We start from the raw sequence: 17,438 nt of genomic DNA on the forward strand, positions 1-17,438 counted from the left end.
GTGCAAGGTCAGAAGCTAATTTCCTTCTTTCTGAAATACTGAGGAGCTGTGTCTGTGCTTGGGACAACATGGGGACCACAGCTTGCTTTAATATAGCTAGTGATTTAGCCTTTCATTTCCTTGTTCTCTATTTTCTTTTGTATGGCTTCAAAAATTAAGTAACCACAGTTGTATTTTATATCCTTACAAAAAACTGACACAGTTCTTTGTGATGGCAGAAAATCTAGGAGGAAAAGAAATACAGCCAAAGCTAATCACTAAAGTCTGACAGTTTTTCCTGTTGTCACTGTTTCAGTTGAGCCCAAGGGCTTTTTGTTTGTCTTGGGAGATCTATTTTCTTTTTGGATCAAAATATTTTTACTTGGAAAGCTCTAAGCTATTGATGTTAAAGTCCCTTATACCAACACAGTGTGTTCTCTGTCTCATTCAGTTGCAATGCTGCTGGTTTAGGCAATTTCATATTGATATACTCTGGGCTACTGATTGAGCTACTTTAATAGGTACAACCATCAATTATGTGCACAAATACCTTACATGCTGATCTTAGATATTCAGAGCTGAGCTTTGGTCAGCCATGCATGTGCAGATCTGGTGTAGCTCCGGTCAACCCAAGAGAAATGTTTCCACTTGCATCTTGCTTTGCTGGGAGAAGAATTTGAGCTACAAAAAGCTGGTTGACCTTTAGGTGATGGTCCATGTTTATCTCACTTCCAGTGTGTGAGGTTACCTTTCAACTCTGGTTTACCTTTTATGTCCTCACTCACAGGAATGAAAACTGGAGAAATTATAATTTTACTCCGGTTCTGTCTTCCCCTTTTTAGCTATGGATCTAGTACACTGGCAAAGACCTTATTGTTGGCCACTTTGTGATTTAATGCTTCTAGTTAGTGTTTAGTCAGGTAATGGAATGGTTTTATCAGTGTTAGTACCTTGTTTTAGAGGATAAAAGTGTATTTTGGTTGATGAAGTCTACGAAAACATCTGCTACCTTTTGGGACTCATGTGGTAACCAATTTCACAGATTTCTATCCCCAGTGCAGAGCACATACTGTGCAAATTGCAGCTGAACACCCAGATCAGATCATATGACAAACTCAATAAATTTTGAAGTTCTTCACGCGCAGTCGGTACAGCTGAGAAAACCCCCTGTTGATGACTGTGCACTAAAACACACACAATCAATGCACCGTGTAGCAAGAAGCTGGTGCTACAGCCATTGCCCACAAGTGCACTTGTTACGTCTTTTAGCTTGAATATCCTCATGCTGAGAGACCATAAACACAGGTGAAGCGGTTCTGGAGATGTCAGATCTCATCTCACTTGTGTTCAGTATCATTTGGCATCAGCTATTGCTCCTCTGGAAGGCTCAATTTTCTCCCCATTTTTTAACGAGACTGTTTTTATTTCCTTATTTCTGGACAGGAACCTTGATTACCTTAATCTGGTAATTGTAGACAAAAGCTGGTTAATATTCAGTACCTCCTTACCTGGTTGCTGGTTGTCCCCTTAATAACTTCCCTTTCTCATGAGTTATTGCCCAGGAAGGAAGAGAACTCTTGCAATTTGCATCAGGAGAAACTAAGAGCATGAAACTCTGGGGCAAATAATTTTCCAGCATCATTTTCTGGTCTGGAAGAAGGAAGGGCTCTAGTGCTCTGCTCTAAGCCCCTGGTTTTTCAAATATATTTACCAGTTGAAACACGAGATGGATTTCTGTGCTAGGTTTTTTAGACTGTTTTTTTCTTCTTTTTGTGAGACAAATGCTTCTGTGTCTTATTTCACATGTTCCATAAGAATTGCTACTGGTTTGGTGGGAGAATCTCATTATCATTTCAGAGTATTTTCACAAAGTTTCTTATGTTACTTATTGATCTTCTGCAGGTGACTGTTGTAATTTGGAAGTATGGCAAAGTGGCAAAAGGTTCAGTTGCTTTACATCTGTTCTTGCAGGGCTACAACTTGTGTTTCATTTTGGGGGCAGGAGCTCTCAGTGTTCTTTTCAGCAAGAACTTGCTAAAATGGAAATTTAACAAGCCAGTAGAGTAAAAATCAATTAACACATAAATTTTTTGCTTTTACAAAACTGATTACAAGAGGCTAGTACAATCAACAAATCAAATTTGCAGTTAGAGTCACATTGATTTTACTTAGTTGATTAAATTGATCTTTTAATGAATTAGTATCTGTGTGAAATTAAATAAACAGCATCCAGTTGTAGGTGGAAGGAAGACTCAAATTTTGAAGTTACTTAGCACAGCCACAAAAGTTCACTGGATTTAACCAGCTCTCCAGCCCTTTAAGGCACAGGTTTTCTTCAGCAGGTGGGAGTCACAATACCAAAAATAAATGTTTACAAGTGTAAATATTTATGTAACCAAGCTTCTCAGTTAGCACCTTTTCAGTTCATAGAGAATAATAAGTACTTGTTGAATAGAAATAATTCCATTCTAAATTATGTGTTTAAAATAGTCACATATATCATACCTTACAAGTTTTTTATTTATTTTCATTGACTCTAAAAAAAACATAGGATACTAGCTTGACTGTAGACATCTGTATTGTAGATATTTAATATTAAGTGGGAATTATATTATCAAAATGGCTCAATTTCTTTTTTTCCAAAAGATTAGTTTCACAAAAACATATTCTTGCTGTCTCCAGTGAAGCATGCTTATTGAAGGTAACACTTGCTGAAATGTAGACTGAAGTGTTAGCACTTCTAATGCCCACAGATGTGCAGTCACACTTTGTGATGTGTTACAGCAAGATCAGCAATAAGGAGGCAGAATCCTCCAGTGCCATAAAATACAGAAGAAAAGGAAATTATATTTAGAGAACAAAGAATAAGCTCCTCTGCTTGCATAGAATTGCGCTCTTCAGAAGTACTAATGCAGATGAGGGGTCTCCAAGTACGTCTCTGGTTTGCAAATCAAACTCACGGTTTTCTTATTGCATAGATATAAAACACCAAAGTATTGACTATTTTTGGTCATAGGAGTCTAGAAGAAATGCACCATCTTTGAAGCATAGCTGGACATCTATATTTGCAATCCCATTTTTCCTCCTCAAAGAGGAGCAAATCTGACTATAAATCAAATGATCTGGTTAAGCAGCCCAATTTGGGATAAGAGCTATGAATGTAACTTTTAGTTAAAGAATTTATTTCGCTTTCTTTTGTCTGCAAATTATATATCATATGCTGTTACTTAAAAATTAAATAAATGCATTCCAGCAACCATAATAATCAAAGAAGTAAAAAAATATAGTCTTATTACTTGTATTTTGCAAGTACTTCTACATCCTGCATGGATTAGGAGAGTGAGAGTGTCAATGATTCTAATTTCTTTGATTTTCTCTGGTTCTGGTGTAACCATTAACTTTTCCACCATTTTGGTCATTTACAAAGTTACCTTTTTCATTTATCTTTGTTTCATAAATGGTAGACCCTGATAGTTTCCTGATACCTTATTGAGAAGCAGACACCACACCAAGAGGACAACCTTGGCAGTGCCAGCACCCTGGGAGAAGTTGCACGTCCTTAGTGAGTTGGTCCGGTGCCTGATATCCTCCAAAAAAACATGCTGTCCAAGTTTCCTCGCTCATGGAGCTGTGTGTTTAAGATATTCCCCTTTGTGCTGAGTCCTCATCTATGTGTCAGGGTTTCACTAGACCCACCCAACAGAACATAAGGTGCAGAGCAGGGCGCCTCTGATGGGGCACCTCCCCCAATGCAGCAGGAGTCCTGATGTACAGCAGAGATCTTGCCAGAAAAAGAAATGTTTTGTTGATTTCTTTTGACTTTATGTATTGACTGTCAGCTGTCTTGGCAGAAGGCTGCTTCAGCCGTTCAGCTGTGCTTTCACGAGGGAAGGCTTACAAGCTGTATCAGTATTTCGTCAAATCTTGAATTATTGGAATAAATGTATGTAAATCTTCACATACATTTAAAAGCTCAAGAGTAAATATTCATCACTTCTAGGATTAAGGAATTTAATCATGTTTTGTAAGACATATACTCCTGAACTCCATCTCTTTCTTATCTGGTACAATAACTTTGCAAATGATTCTGAATAGGAGGCTCTTATTCATTTTGTTAGTGCACTCTCTCTGATACAACCATTCTTTGTGGAGGATGCTTGCATTTTCTTGACTGTCATTCAGCTGGTCAACAGATAACCTTCTTATCCAAAATTTTCCAAATAGAACTTATCTTTATCTAAACTGGGTGCTCCAAGTACTTCTCTGAAAGCTTTTCTTCATGCAGCTGAGAGCTAGTGGCAACACCTTCTCGCTGAAGCATTTTTTCCTCAGGAAAAATAAGTAATCTGGAGGAAAAAATATGAAAAATAATGCAGCAACTGAATCCTTCAGAACTCAAGTATAATTTAATTCACATAGACAAGATTCATTAAAAGAACATTAATATTGTAACCTAACACAGTGAAAGCAGGGAAACATAGGAAAATGTTAAATACCAAAAAAGCATGCACAACAGGTAATGCTAAGCAGGTTTTCCACCATTTCTGACCATTGGAAATTTATCCATTAATAGTTTGGGGCTTAATGTTGAATCATTAGATGTATGGTTTGTGTGGGAATGCTGCAGTTTTAATTTGTTTTACAAGTTTCACCTTAAATTTTAGATGATTGGGATGAAAACTGACTTTCAACAAAGAAACTGGATCTGCCTGCTTCACTAGCACTGTGACACTGCTCTGAGTTTGCAGAATGTTCCTCTGTCATGTTGTCTCTCCTGTTGTGAGGCAGAGTTCCCATTGCACCACTGTTGAATCATGTTACAAGGAACTGGAGCAGTTTCTACTGTGAATTAAAGATTCAAATTTGGCAGGATTTCTGAGAATGACAAAAGATTTCCTTCTGAATTAAAGGAAAACATCCTGTCATGTTTCTTATTTTTAAAATTAACTCCTTTTATGCCAAAAAGTAGGGCAAACAAATATTTATATATTGAAAGCTAATATACGTGCTCTATTTATACTCTACTCACTTTCATTTAAAAAAATGTAAACCCATAACAGTAAAGCCCCAAAAACAATAAAATACTGTCTCCAAGAGGAGAAAGTGTATTTTCTGAAGGAATATTTGCATGGGGCAGAGTTTTGTTTGGTTGGTTGTTTTTTTTACCCTCTTTTACCATTGTAGATGAATGGTGCTGTACAGTGTATCATGGCATTCTTGAGATTTACACTATAGTATTGCAGGTGCAAATTTGCCATTCACATTAATAGTAAGGCAGCTGCAGTGATGCATGTTGAGGTTTTTGATCATTAGCAAGGTTGCTTCATGGTATACTTGCATACACACAGGGAGCAAGCACAGGACACAGGAAGGTCTTATAGCTCTGTTGGGGTCAGCTCTGCCATCTGGCCTTCCCCTCCACGGCAGAGGGGAGCACACACTTCTCCCACCGGCACCCACACCCAGCAGCACCCAGGTCAGCAAGCGCACACAGCCACATCATCAAAGCTGTCTGCAGAGGGAATGTGCTTTTTGTGGGGGGTTTTATTTTGGGTGGGTTTTTTAATTGTTTGGTTGGTTTGGTTTTTTTGGGTTTGTTTTTTGTTTTGTTTTTTTTTTTAATTTGGTTTGTGTTTTGTTTGTTTTTATGAATTTTCTATGTGTAAGATTAAAATAACATTGCTTTAAAAGACTCAGGGTTAAGACCATCAGCAATGTAAGGCAGGACTTCCAAACTAAAATCACAGGCTGCAGTTAAATTCTAGGGATGCAGGATAACCATTAGCATTGCATTGAAATAGAAGAATTTTCACCTTGAAAGTTCATATGAGTAATTAAGAAACCAAACTGAACATGTGTTAGACTGCAGATGTCTAGCCTTCGTATGCATTACTGTATGCTCTCCCTTTACAGTCTTTTCTACTTGGTATTGCTATGTAGGGCTGAATGGAAACCTTACAGAAGAAAATCTCCTAATTAAATGTTTGCTTCTCTCTACCAATGTATCATTCTATTCCCTTACAATGTATCTCTACAGCGCAATATCTACGAGTGGCTTTTTTTTTTTTTTCAGATTATTAAATTTTAAGAAAAATTGAAACAGGTCTTTGTGGAATAAAAAAATTCCTTCAAAGAAAAAAAAATCCATGCTCTTTTTTTCTGCTTTTCTAATAGCAAAAAAAAAAAAAAAAATTGTATTTGAGATTATTTTGAGCTGGTCAGGAAGACCGCAAATTGTGTTCACAGAACAAATAGCTTTAGCAGAGGATGGCTGTAATGTACTCTTCTGTGTTTACAAGCCGGACTGCAGTGCCAGCTGTCACTTGGGAAATTTCTACCTGTTGTTCCATTAACAAGCAAGAAAATAAGAGATCATTGCAAGGAGAGGAAAAATTCAGAAAAGGTTATGAGTAAGACTTCCAATTAACTCAGCTAGTACAGATGTTATTGAAATTTGGAACCTTTTGATAGTCTTCCCTATTATTGGATTCACACGTAGCATATCAATATCCAGGCTTCTTCACAGTGTATTGTCAGATATATTTTCGCTGGGTAGTAACTAGCTTACTCTCTATTATGAGGTTTCCTGATAGAACGCTATTCATAAGACCTTGGCTTTAACAAGCTTCTTGTATGCTATGTTTGTATACTTACATAGAGCCTGACTCTCTTGACACAAGAATTTATATGTGGGCTCTTTATTGCCTGTTATCTAGTAATTGTGGTTTACAAAATATTAGTTTGAGTGTACTAGTTGTAATGTCTCCACTATAAGTAACTAAAAATCAACAACTAGCTGTTAAATTTGCATATTTGTGTAACCTGATGGGGAAAGAATATGTCACATGTTCGTGCTGTTTCTTAAGCAGTGTGGACGTATCTTCCTATTTTCTGTGTAGCTTTACTAACATATGCAATGTCACCTAAATCACACATTTTCATCCTTACACTCAAATTCATATTTACTTCTCATTTTTCCTTCTCTGGAAATTACGTCTAGCCTCTGCTTACATTATTGATGCTGTTCCATAACAGGTTTTCCTGGTTTCTCTTCCTGGGCAGAGCTGAACAGAGACCTCTCAAAAAAATCTCTTAATTAAATGCTTTCTTCCCTGTATCTGTCTATCCTTTTAATATTCTTTTGTTATGCCTTTGCCGCCTAGTATCTCTGAGTTAAATGTATTCACTTGCTTTGGGTCTGGTGTTCCTTGGACTCCTCCAGGAGGATTCCTCCATGAGTTAGTTCACTTTAACAACAGGAAAAAAACATTCTGGATAGTTTCAGGGTATGATTTGATGCGAACTGACCATTTTGTTGCTGCTTAGATGCAGATCTTCAGCCCCAAAAAGCCTACCTCTTAATGCCTAGCTCACACCACCTACCTTGTGCCAACCTGAGTGTCATCCACAGCAAACCACTTCAATTCATTGAAATGGCACAAAACTTGGTAAAACCTGCTCAGGTAGACCTTGCAACCTCACCCTTTGCACAGCTCCCTGCATGCAACCCTCTTTGAATAACACATCAGAAAAGGGCTTCTTACTTCTGGTGTTGTCCTTTTCCAGCCCTGCCGTGATGCTATGAGGCTACATTGTACACACAATAATTGAAGAAAAAAAAATAGAAAAATATGGCAAAACAGGAAGTCATAAGCTCATCTGGAAGAAAAAAATCTGTGACAGTCAAACCATCCAATGTAAAAATATCCTGAATTCATCTTACATCTTCACAAATCTAGCTCAGAATAACAGAGAAACTGTCTCAGCATTTGTTATTGTCCCCTGAACTTTTGAAAATAAGCTTGATCCTTAAGGCTTAAGATATTGCATCCCACTGCTTTAAGCAGTTCAGAAATATATAAACATACACCTCCACGGCTGTAAAACATTAAACCTCTAAAGCTCTTAGTGCTACTGCCTTGAATCAATGTTTCATTTCCTAAGCTCTGTAGTAACTGGTATATTTTTTTACTAACCTGGAGTGATGCAGATTGCTCACAAAGTACCAGCTGCTTTTATGTCTCTCTTGATAAGCCTATCCTATTAGTATGTGACAAAACATAGCGATTTAGCTGTAAACTTTTAAAAAAAAAAAAAAGGTCAAATTAATAAACAGCAACATCGAAAAAGAAACACAATATGTTGAAAAATGGATTGCTCTTCACAACAGGGAAATCTTTTAGATCTGCAGCTGTCTAAATGCTTTGGACAACATCCATGGCATGGGCTAGTGCTGGGTTTGTGTTCATTTCACACAGTTATACCCATCTCTGTGACTTTATCTGGGGTGTAAACCTGCACCATGAACCTCTCATGAGCCCTATAGCAACACACCATTCCCTGTCCTTTTGGAAAGACCCCAGAGACTGAGATGAGGCATCAACTCACGGCACCTTTCTGCTTGTTGCTCTGATCATCACATCAAACAGGAGAAAAGAATCTTGCTCTCACAGTTAACTTTAAGGGGATGTAGAATCATACTGTAATCATGTATATGTATGCGTAAATGAGAAATAATGTATTTCTAACATACTTTTAGATTCTCCTCCCACGGCAACAAATTATAAAACTTAATCAAAAGTACATTAAAAAAGTGATTGGCTATCTAGAATAAAATCCATTTTTTGTGTTAAGGTAACAGTATTAATCTTGCTCTTGGCTGGCAATTGTTTTTCCAGGCTTGACACAAAAGAGGAATGGACATTTCTGCAATCTGAATCTCAGTATTTTCAGGATATGATAAGCAGATGATAAAAGTTAATCTGAATAAGCAAAAGGTAGATTTTGGCATAGATCTGGGTTAATGTAAGGACCGTCAGGTTGCTGTAAAATTTCCTTTAGTCTGACAAAAAGTTGACTACCTTATGCTGATATGATTTAAAGAATATACTTTTTTCTTTGTGAAAGTCAGGCCTGAAGGCTATTGGTGAAGGTGAAGGCATATATAAAGGAGTTTTAGGTTAAAGGCTGAAACACTTATAAATGTATTTATTCTATGTTTCTATTTTTTAATGAAAATCACACAATAACCTAAATTGGGTATACCCTAATACTCTTGAGTCAGAGGTTACACATCCATCAAAATTCTACCATGCTACCACTGTAGACTGTTTGTATGAATAAACAGAAGAGGTTGCTCACCAACATGTCTGTCTTACCAGAACAGAAAGAAAATGTAAAAGTAATTTGTTATGGCAAAATTTGTCCTGACACAGCTGATTCATTTGTACCTGGAAAGAAAAACCACTCACATTGCACGTATTTTCTATCATTAGCAAAGGCAGGAGAGAAAAAAAAATCCTTTTCAATTATTCTGTTGTATTTTCCCAATAATGTCAGACATGTTCAGGAGCTTATCTGTCAGACAGCTGTGGAGAATCATTCAACTTTGAAGCGTTCATCCTTATCAGAGCCACATTCATCTGCTTGGATATTGCAAATCAGTAACTGGGAATGATTTGGGGGACATTGTGACAAAACAGTCTCTCAGAACACAGCCATTAATGAAGTGGATGTTGTGTACATTTTTTTTTAACTTGGCTAAATTCAAATGTTTAATTCCAGCTACAATTTGCGGCTTGTTATGCCCTTTTAATAATTCAGATTTCTGTGTACATCTTTATTAATTCAGATTTAGGCAAAACTAAAGGACTTGCTGTATTTAGAAAATATGGCACTTATCGCTACAATATGTTGATGACTTCATTTCTGTAAGTTCATTCTGTGTTATTTATATCTTTCGGTAAAGAGTGCAGCCTGTATCCAGTAGCTGTGCTTGAACTGAAATGCAGTTCTTTATAAAAACATCAATCTTGATTTGACATCACTGGCAAAATGTAGCGCTTTTTTCCTGTAGTTAATTTCCCTCCTTGGTTAAAATTAAATACATTAGTAAACGAATCTGCCTTCTGTCCTTAATGGATTTATTTATATTCAGCTTTCAACCACTGGACCTTTGGTAATTAGGCATGAGGTAAACTCTTTTATTGTCAAACCTCCCCTTGTCATATTAGATGTGAGACTATGATTAAGTCCCAACCCCTTAACCTTGTCTTTGATGAGCTAAGTAGATTAACCTTCTGGAGTCTTTCACTAGAAGGCATGTCTTCTAATTCTTTAATCATTCCCTAGGCTCTGTCGTGAACCTTGTCCAATTTCTCAGGATCCCTCTTGAAATTTGGATGCTTGAAATAGGCACAGTGTTCCAGCCACAGTTGCACTGGTGCAAAACATAGAGGTAATATATTGTACTTCTGTCACCCTCAGTCAAGTCTTACGAGTAAACTGGAAGTTAGCCTGCCTCGTTTTATACAGATGAAACACAGAAACATAGTCTTACCCTTGAGACTTATTTGTCATCCTTTTTGCCACACTGCATCTGTGGTAGCATCCTGATTCTTATTCACAGTACTGTTCTTCTGCAGACTTGCTGGAAACGGATTTGGTGGGTTTGGCAGGCTTCAACTTAGCTTTCATGTAGAGACTTTCACTCTGTATGACACATAAGACTCTTCTTTCTTTGATGACGCTCCATTCTGGAGCAGACGTGTAATCAGCTGTGGCAGTGAGCTGACACTTTAAATATCCATGTTGAGCTTCCCTCTACTTGCAGGATGTGTGTGAACTAAGAAAAGGCAACACCCTATGCTGTTTGCAGTTTTGTTTCTGCATCCCAATGTGTTCCTGGACCAGGAGCAGGAAAACAGAACCGCTGAGTGTCGGACCTCTGTCAGCCTCAATGGGTAAATCAACACCTGGGACTGCACACAGGAGCAGACCAAAGCTAATATTTTAGTCTTTATTTTCTTTCTAAGTTCTTAAAGAGCTGCAGGTTCTTTGTGGTGCTCATTTCCAATATCACTTTTTTTTTTTTTAGTCTTTCCTGTTCCCTTAGTGTTCTTACCACCCACAGATCTGTTAGCATGGAGAATTATTTAAGAGGTATGGTTCAATTCCTGTTCTTGCCACTCAACTGCGTTATATTTTGAGCTAAATTCCCAGGTCATTTTAAAAGTCTGAGGGTTAAATCAAAGTTTTAATGAAGTCAGAAGATGCTCTGCTGTCAGTATGGCCAGGGTTAGGCTCTTCCCTCAGGCTTTTCCTGTGAGCTCTTAAAAGAAAGACATTTAAGTAACTAGCTGACTATGATTCTTTATTTGCTTTCTCCTGTGCATTTTTAAATTGGAGTTAATATTTCAAGTGTAGATTAGTCGTTTTGACCCTTTACACTGCCCCCAGCTTTCAGGGGAATGATGACACTCAGTTCAATGCAAAGACCAAGCGTACCAAAGTGCTTTACTATTTGTTGAAAAATGAGGATGTGTGGTTTCATAGAGAGAACTCAAGGTAAGCCTTGGCTTCATTCACCAAAACAGTGATTGTCCCCATTAAAAGGAAGGAGAGATTAACTTGCATTCAGCTTACATAAACCTGATGTATAGAATAACTTCTCTGAAGCTAATATATGCATGTAGGATGCAATGAAAAATACCAGCATAAATTGAATAAACTATGACTAGCTGAGGGGTATTACAAATAGTTTGGTTAGAAGATATGTTGTGGTAGGATTTACTTTGATGCGGGAAAGTGTTCATTGAGCTTCTAACATGTAGTTCAGTTTTTCTACACACACAGTTGTGCATACAAATGACCTTCCAAAGTTTTGTGGAAACATGCTCTTGTTTTAAGGTACAGTAGTATCCATGATAGAAAATTTAAAAGAAATCAAACAAACACCAGAACCAGGAATACAGACACAAGTACTCAAGTGTATTCATTTTTTCAAGCTTGCAATGACATTGTGAATGAACGAATGAATCTATGACCAATCACAAACACAAAGGGAACAGATGCCAGTTCTTCAGATGCACTTTTGAAGGATAATAGGAAACGCTGTGAAAGTTTCAGAGGTAAGAGATATTGTTAAATGCGTTCTTTTTTTTTTTCTTATTCTCATTTCTGTATATGGATCATGTTCACATGTACTGTACATCTTGGACATCTTTTTTTTTCTTAGGAAAGTATCTGCTTACCTTGGTTTCCTTGCCACTTTTCATTAGTAGTAAAGTAGCAATATTTAATTTAATGGTTTTCTTCTTTCAATAGTAATCTCTTATGAGAAAGCATTCGGAGAAAAAGCTAGCAGTGTTCATCAACTCTATATGGCTTAAAATTAGTCTGGGCAAATGAGAATGCCAATAGTTTTATTGAAAAGAAGTTCACATGTGTGATAATGAACTGTTGAATAAGTGCTTGCACAATCCTTATATTTTAAGATTATTTTGTAGTTCAGAAACTGATATACGTTTTAATTAGTGATGCTATTAGAATTTACTCTTTCACATTTGTATGATGCTCCAGCAAGGGGCAGTGCAGGACACAGAAAGCAGTCTTCAACAGTAAATCAACTGCTCCCTAGAGAGGTTCGAGTCATGTTTATTTTAGTTATTCTTTGTCTTTTTTTATGATAGAGGTTCAAGAAAAAGAAATTAATTTTAAGTTGAGCAAACAGTCTTTTTCTGTTGGTCCTTATGCAATATATGAAAAGGCAAAAACATTTATTGAAGGCAATTAATGATTTCAAATCACACTTAGCATTTGTAATATATACCAAATGTGTCTAAGATAACGAGACACAAGATCAGGGCTGCAGAATCAGACCTGTAGTTTACTTTATACCTTTTAAAAACAAAGGTATGATATTTTAAATATTCTTGCCGATAGATTAAATTAATAACACATCCCATGTATATATCCTGCTATAAGCAGAAGACAGGCAGTGATTTGCAGCTTTGTGTGAGTCAATAGAAAACATCAATCATCAAAATTTCATTCAGAAACATTTATGGAACTAAACAAGACCTGCAAAACATTTTTCATAATATAAAGTTATCTTATATAATGGAAAGAATTTAAACCTTGTTCTTACCCCTTGCAACCTCATTATGTCAGTAAGGCAAAACATGACATAAAAGAGTAAAGTTTTTACAGGGTGTTTTGCACCTTGGCTTATGTTTACCTCCTGATTTTCTTGGAGCAATACTTAGCCTGATGACAGTGAATTTTTAAACTTAGGTGTCACAGAATCTGAACTGTATTTCTCTGTTAAATTCTGAGCTTGGCAAAGCCATTTTTCAGAAAGTAGCAACCTATTTGCTAATGGTACAGCAGTCTGTGAAATGTCATCAGATTGAAAAGAAGGAACAGAAAAATATAAGCTTGTTCTGAGGTAAATTGGACATCCTGTTTGTAAAAGCTTGTATAAATTCACCTTGTCAGAACCAGTGATGTCACTGATCTGGGAATCTAATTCTAGTTGTCTCCTATAGATATAATTATACTTTTTTTTACTTCATTTTACTGTATGAATTAGATTTTACAAGGATTCTGCATTCCTCCACTTTGAGTGATCCTTATTTTTTTAACCCAGGACCTTGCATTTTCCATTAGAGAAATGCAAGTGAATGGACTGATGCGAGTTTAGCATTTTTTTTTGAGAAAGCTATTTTCAAACATTTGGGTTTTGTACAACAGTTGTTTGGAAATTTAAAATAATAATAATTTGTCTGTCATGATTAGCTGCGTGTTAACCATACCCAGTCTCCTGTTCCTCATTACACTACCCCTGTTTCATTTAAATGCTTTACAACTTTTAGGTTTTAATAATTGTGTGAATGTCCTCAACAGGCTGGTGTTTAGTCCCTAGGGTTGTTACAGTAGGTTTCTACCTTTCTAGTAGCAGACCATTAATCCCACTCTGTTCTTCTGACCCTCAAAAGGAAAAAATAACAAAAGCCAATTAAACTTATTCTCAGCATTGTGACAGATCACTAACACTTGATATTTAAACAGATCCTGAAGATCAGTTAATAATAAAGCCTTAATGGATTCAGTTAGGCAAGCTCAAGGCCTCCACTGTGTTTGTACTAAGAAGCTGTCTCACTCCCACAATTTTTATTAAAATAAAACATGGCCTGCAGTGAAGCTGACAGCTGAGCAGTTAGGTTACAAATCAGACTGTGATGGGCGGGCAGGCCACATGAATATTGCCATTCGGCTTGTCAAAGGCAGGGTGAAAAACAAGGCCTGATGAATAGTGGAGTTTGGCCTACACAGAGCAACGATGCAAGAGCCACATAAGGGGCCCTGGGCCGGCAGTACCTACAAAAAGATGTGTCATGACATGTTAGTTCTTACATCACGTGGGCATGAAGCTTTCATTAACAAAACAAAAAAAAAAAAAAAAAAAACAGAAGCTGAATTATGCATATACAAAATGAGAGCTGTTTAGTTACTATTTGTAACAGTGACAAGCTGTCACTCTAAGCAGGGTTGAACCAAGACCATCAGCTTTTTCTTGTGATGCATGAGTTTATGGGGTAGTGACAGCCCGTCTGGACAACATTACTGTATGGACTTACAACCAGGAAGATTACTTTAACCAATAGTCTTTTGCTGTGATCAAATAGTGTTGATAAACTGAACTCTCAGCAGCTATTTGGGTCAAGTGATAGGTGATCTCTCTGAGTGATTTTTATCATGTAATTCTGACTCTCCAGGGAATGCACTTCACAGCCTCGCGTGTCAAATATAATTGGCACGGTAGTAATAATGTCTTCTGATTTTGCTTTCTCATCTTGATACACGCTTACAGAAGGTGCTCTGGAATAACCTTTTATGCACTCAGAGTCTGAGAAATAATATACATTTTTCAGAATATAGACATTTTTTTTTAATTATCAGGGATAGCCACAACTATTTTTCAGATCAAGATGCTTCAGATACAGAGCAGCATCTCTTTATAATAGTAGTAATGTTGTCAGTGCAAATAAGAGCAGATCCAGGTTAAAATAATGGTATTGGCACTATGTAGCATGATTTGGGTTTCTTTTTTAATTGAGGTTACGGTAAAGCTATGTAATTATTACTTGCATATAGAAGAAATAAAGCCAATGTACACTATAGAAGAGTTTGAGAAAATAACCTGTCTTCAAAAGCTATAAATGTATACTCATTTTAAAAAAATGAGCAGCAGTTGAGAACAGTAGTTGAATTGCAAATAGAAGCAGCTATGAGAGTCACTGCATAAGACTGCAAGATCTGTACACTAGTGGCCTTGGTTTCGCTAAGTCTTAGCATTTATAGTGGCCATGAACAAATTAAAATATAAATGCATAGTTCTGCCTGACTAGAGGACGGCGAGCACCAGTCTTAGTTGTGAGATAGCGTCACAAGCTGGTAATCCAGGGCATGCACCCAACAGAACGTCAGCACCAAAGGGGAACCTTTGCCACAGAGCAATCTCTAGTCCCACGGACAAGATGCCATCAAACCTCTTAGGCTTCAAATCAGATCATCCAGCTTCATCTTGGTTTGTAGCCAAGACGTGTACTATCTGTCACCTCTGTTTTCATGTTTTCCAGTGTCCTTGTAAATTGGCAATCACTGAAAATGCCTAAAATCTTCTGTTCCTCAGAAGAATTCTTTCAATCCCCATAGCTTACAAAACAAAGAAAACAGTCTCCAGGGTGGTTTTGTCTCCCTCCATCCAGACTGCCCTCTTAGTAGAGGAGACATATATTTTAATAACATTTTAACTGCAGGAATATTTTGGAAACATTTTAAACATAGATCAATATATAGAAACATTGAGTGAGCAGTGTCCCTTTAGTTACCTACCACCTTTCTAGCATGTTCTTATTAAGAAGAATCTAGTTGAATAGGTTAGAGCTATTATTATGTTGTCTTGTACATAGACATGTGCATGTATATATATCTACCTATCCTCTAAACAAAGTAACTGTTGAATAATACTAATCTATTTGTGCCTAAGATAATGTAATGTAAAATGAACAGAATTTCATTCTAGGCGAGATTTCTCTGAATATTTTTGAATGCACTTCAACAATTGAAATATGGTACAAAAATATTTTATTATAACACTAATTAGAAATAATGTATTTCTGTTCTAATTGATTCATTTCATTCATATAAAAAGCTAAATATTAATAACTTCATCCCCTTCAGCAGGATCTACTCACAGGAAGCAAATTACACGTCTGTACATAGGCCCTTTTAGGATTAGGTGTAAGAGTGAAAAAGGCTACGTGTTGCAGTTGCTAGGTGATATTCGACTCAAATATTGAACATACTGTAAATAAACACAGAAAGTCATGGCTCTGTCCAACTGCAGAGACTATTAAATGAAGGTGTCTTCATCTGTGGGAAGACTTTTGCAAAAATTTAGATTGAATGTTGAAATGAGTTAAAAATAAGACACAATGCATTTAAAGCCTGTAGATGTTGATACTGAAATGTAGGTCAGTCAGATTATACCATACGCTCTCAGCTGCTGTGTTTTGTCATCTGCCTGTAATAAGAAGAACCAATGTAGGTAGCAGTTAGACTAGAGAGAAATGTATTTTTCTCCTAAGGAGAAAAGATTGATCGATGGGAATGTGACCGTGCTGTATTTGAGCCTGATGTTAACACCAAGCTTCAAAAAATGAGGAATTTTGAGTGACATGGGTCAGAGGGGGAATGGTCAGCAAAACACTAATTTTTATTTATTTTTCTGAAAAATCCTGCATTCAGGAAACCGATTTTCTATGTCTTAGAGAAAAATACACAAGGATCGGTATAGAAGAGGAGGTAAAAAAAGCAAAATACAGCAAAACCAAGCAAACAAACAAACCTTCCTCCCACAACATGATCTCTGCTTCCAAGCATTCAGTTTCTCACGTGCTGTTAGAGCTCTGTAGTCCTCTGACTCCATCAGGCTCTGCGTCAATTCCCACACACAGCATCTTCCTTCTCTCAGAGGTTCATTTGTAATTTTCCTCAATAAAGTGGGTGGACACTACCACAGACAACACAGCAGCTGAGAGCTGTTATTTTATATTGTGGTATCTTAGGTGCAATATTTCTCATCAGCAGAAGCATTTAAGTCACAAATGAATTAGATAGGCTGTTACTAAAATATTTCTGAAGTTATATCAGAACTAATTAATTTGTGATTACAGTTACTGAAGATGTAGTTCTCTTTTTCTTTACTGAATGCTGTTCTTTTTCCTGAAAGCTGACAGTTATACATGTTAAATCTTAATACATTGCATAATTTATTTATCACTCTTTAGGATTTTTTTTTTCAGTGGATGGGGGGTTGTGTGTGTACTTGCTAATAAAAGTTAATTCTTAAGAGCAAATGAGCACCAAGCCACTCAAAATCTTTAGTCTCACAAGATTATTTTTTATCACGTAGCTTTCTACAAGTCACTTATATCTTTTGGTGATAATTATTCAACAAGAATTCAGTACCTGAATCCATGTTTAAAAAGGCAACAACTTGCTATATTCCTGCAAACAGTGTAGGCAAGCCCGATGCTTATCTCTGGGAAGGGATTTAAATGGTATTCACATGGGTTCACATGAGTCTAGAGAAATCTGAAGGAGGGAGATAT

The 17,438-nt window shown here is 36.7% G+C and overlaps 1 protein-coding gene across 21 annotated transcripts in view; it reads left to right on the plus strand.

Moving 5' to 3' along the window:
• LOC102098626 (poly(rC)-binding protein 3) overlaps positions 1–17,438 on the plus strand; it is a 524,682-nt gene that overhangs the window by 298,716 nt on the left and 208,528 nt on the right. Inside the window, exon 1 of one of the 21 annotated variants that reach the window (XM_065052859.1) lies at positions 11,839–11,888. The exons of the other annotated variants lie outside the window; for them this stretch is intronic. The gene's annotated coding sequence lies outside the window, so the exon portion shown is untranslated. Of the gene's footprint in view, positions 1–11,838; positions 11,889–17,438 lie in introns of those variants that run through there. 21 annotated transcript variants of the gene reach the window in all.

This window comes from Columba livia, chromosome 2, assembly GCF_036013475.1.
Source record: "Columba livia isolate bColLiv1 breed racing homer chromosome 2, bColLiv1.pat.W.v2, whole genome shotgun sequence".
Lineage (NCBI taxonomy): Eukaryota > Metazoa > Chordata > Aves > Columbiformes > Columbidae > Columba > Columba livia.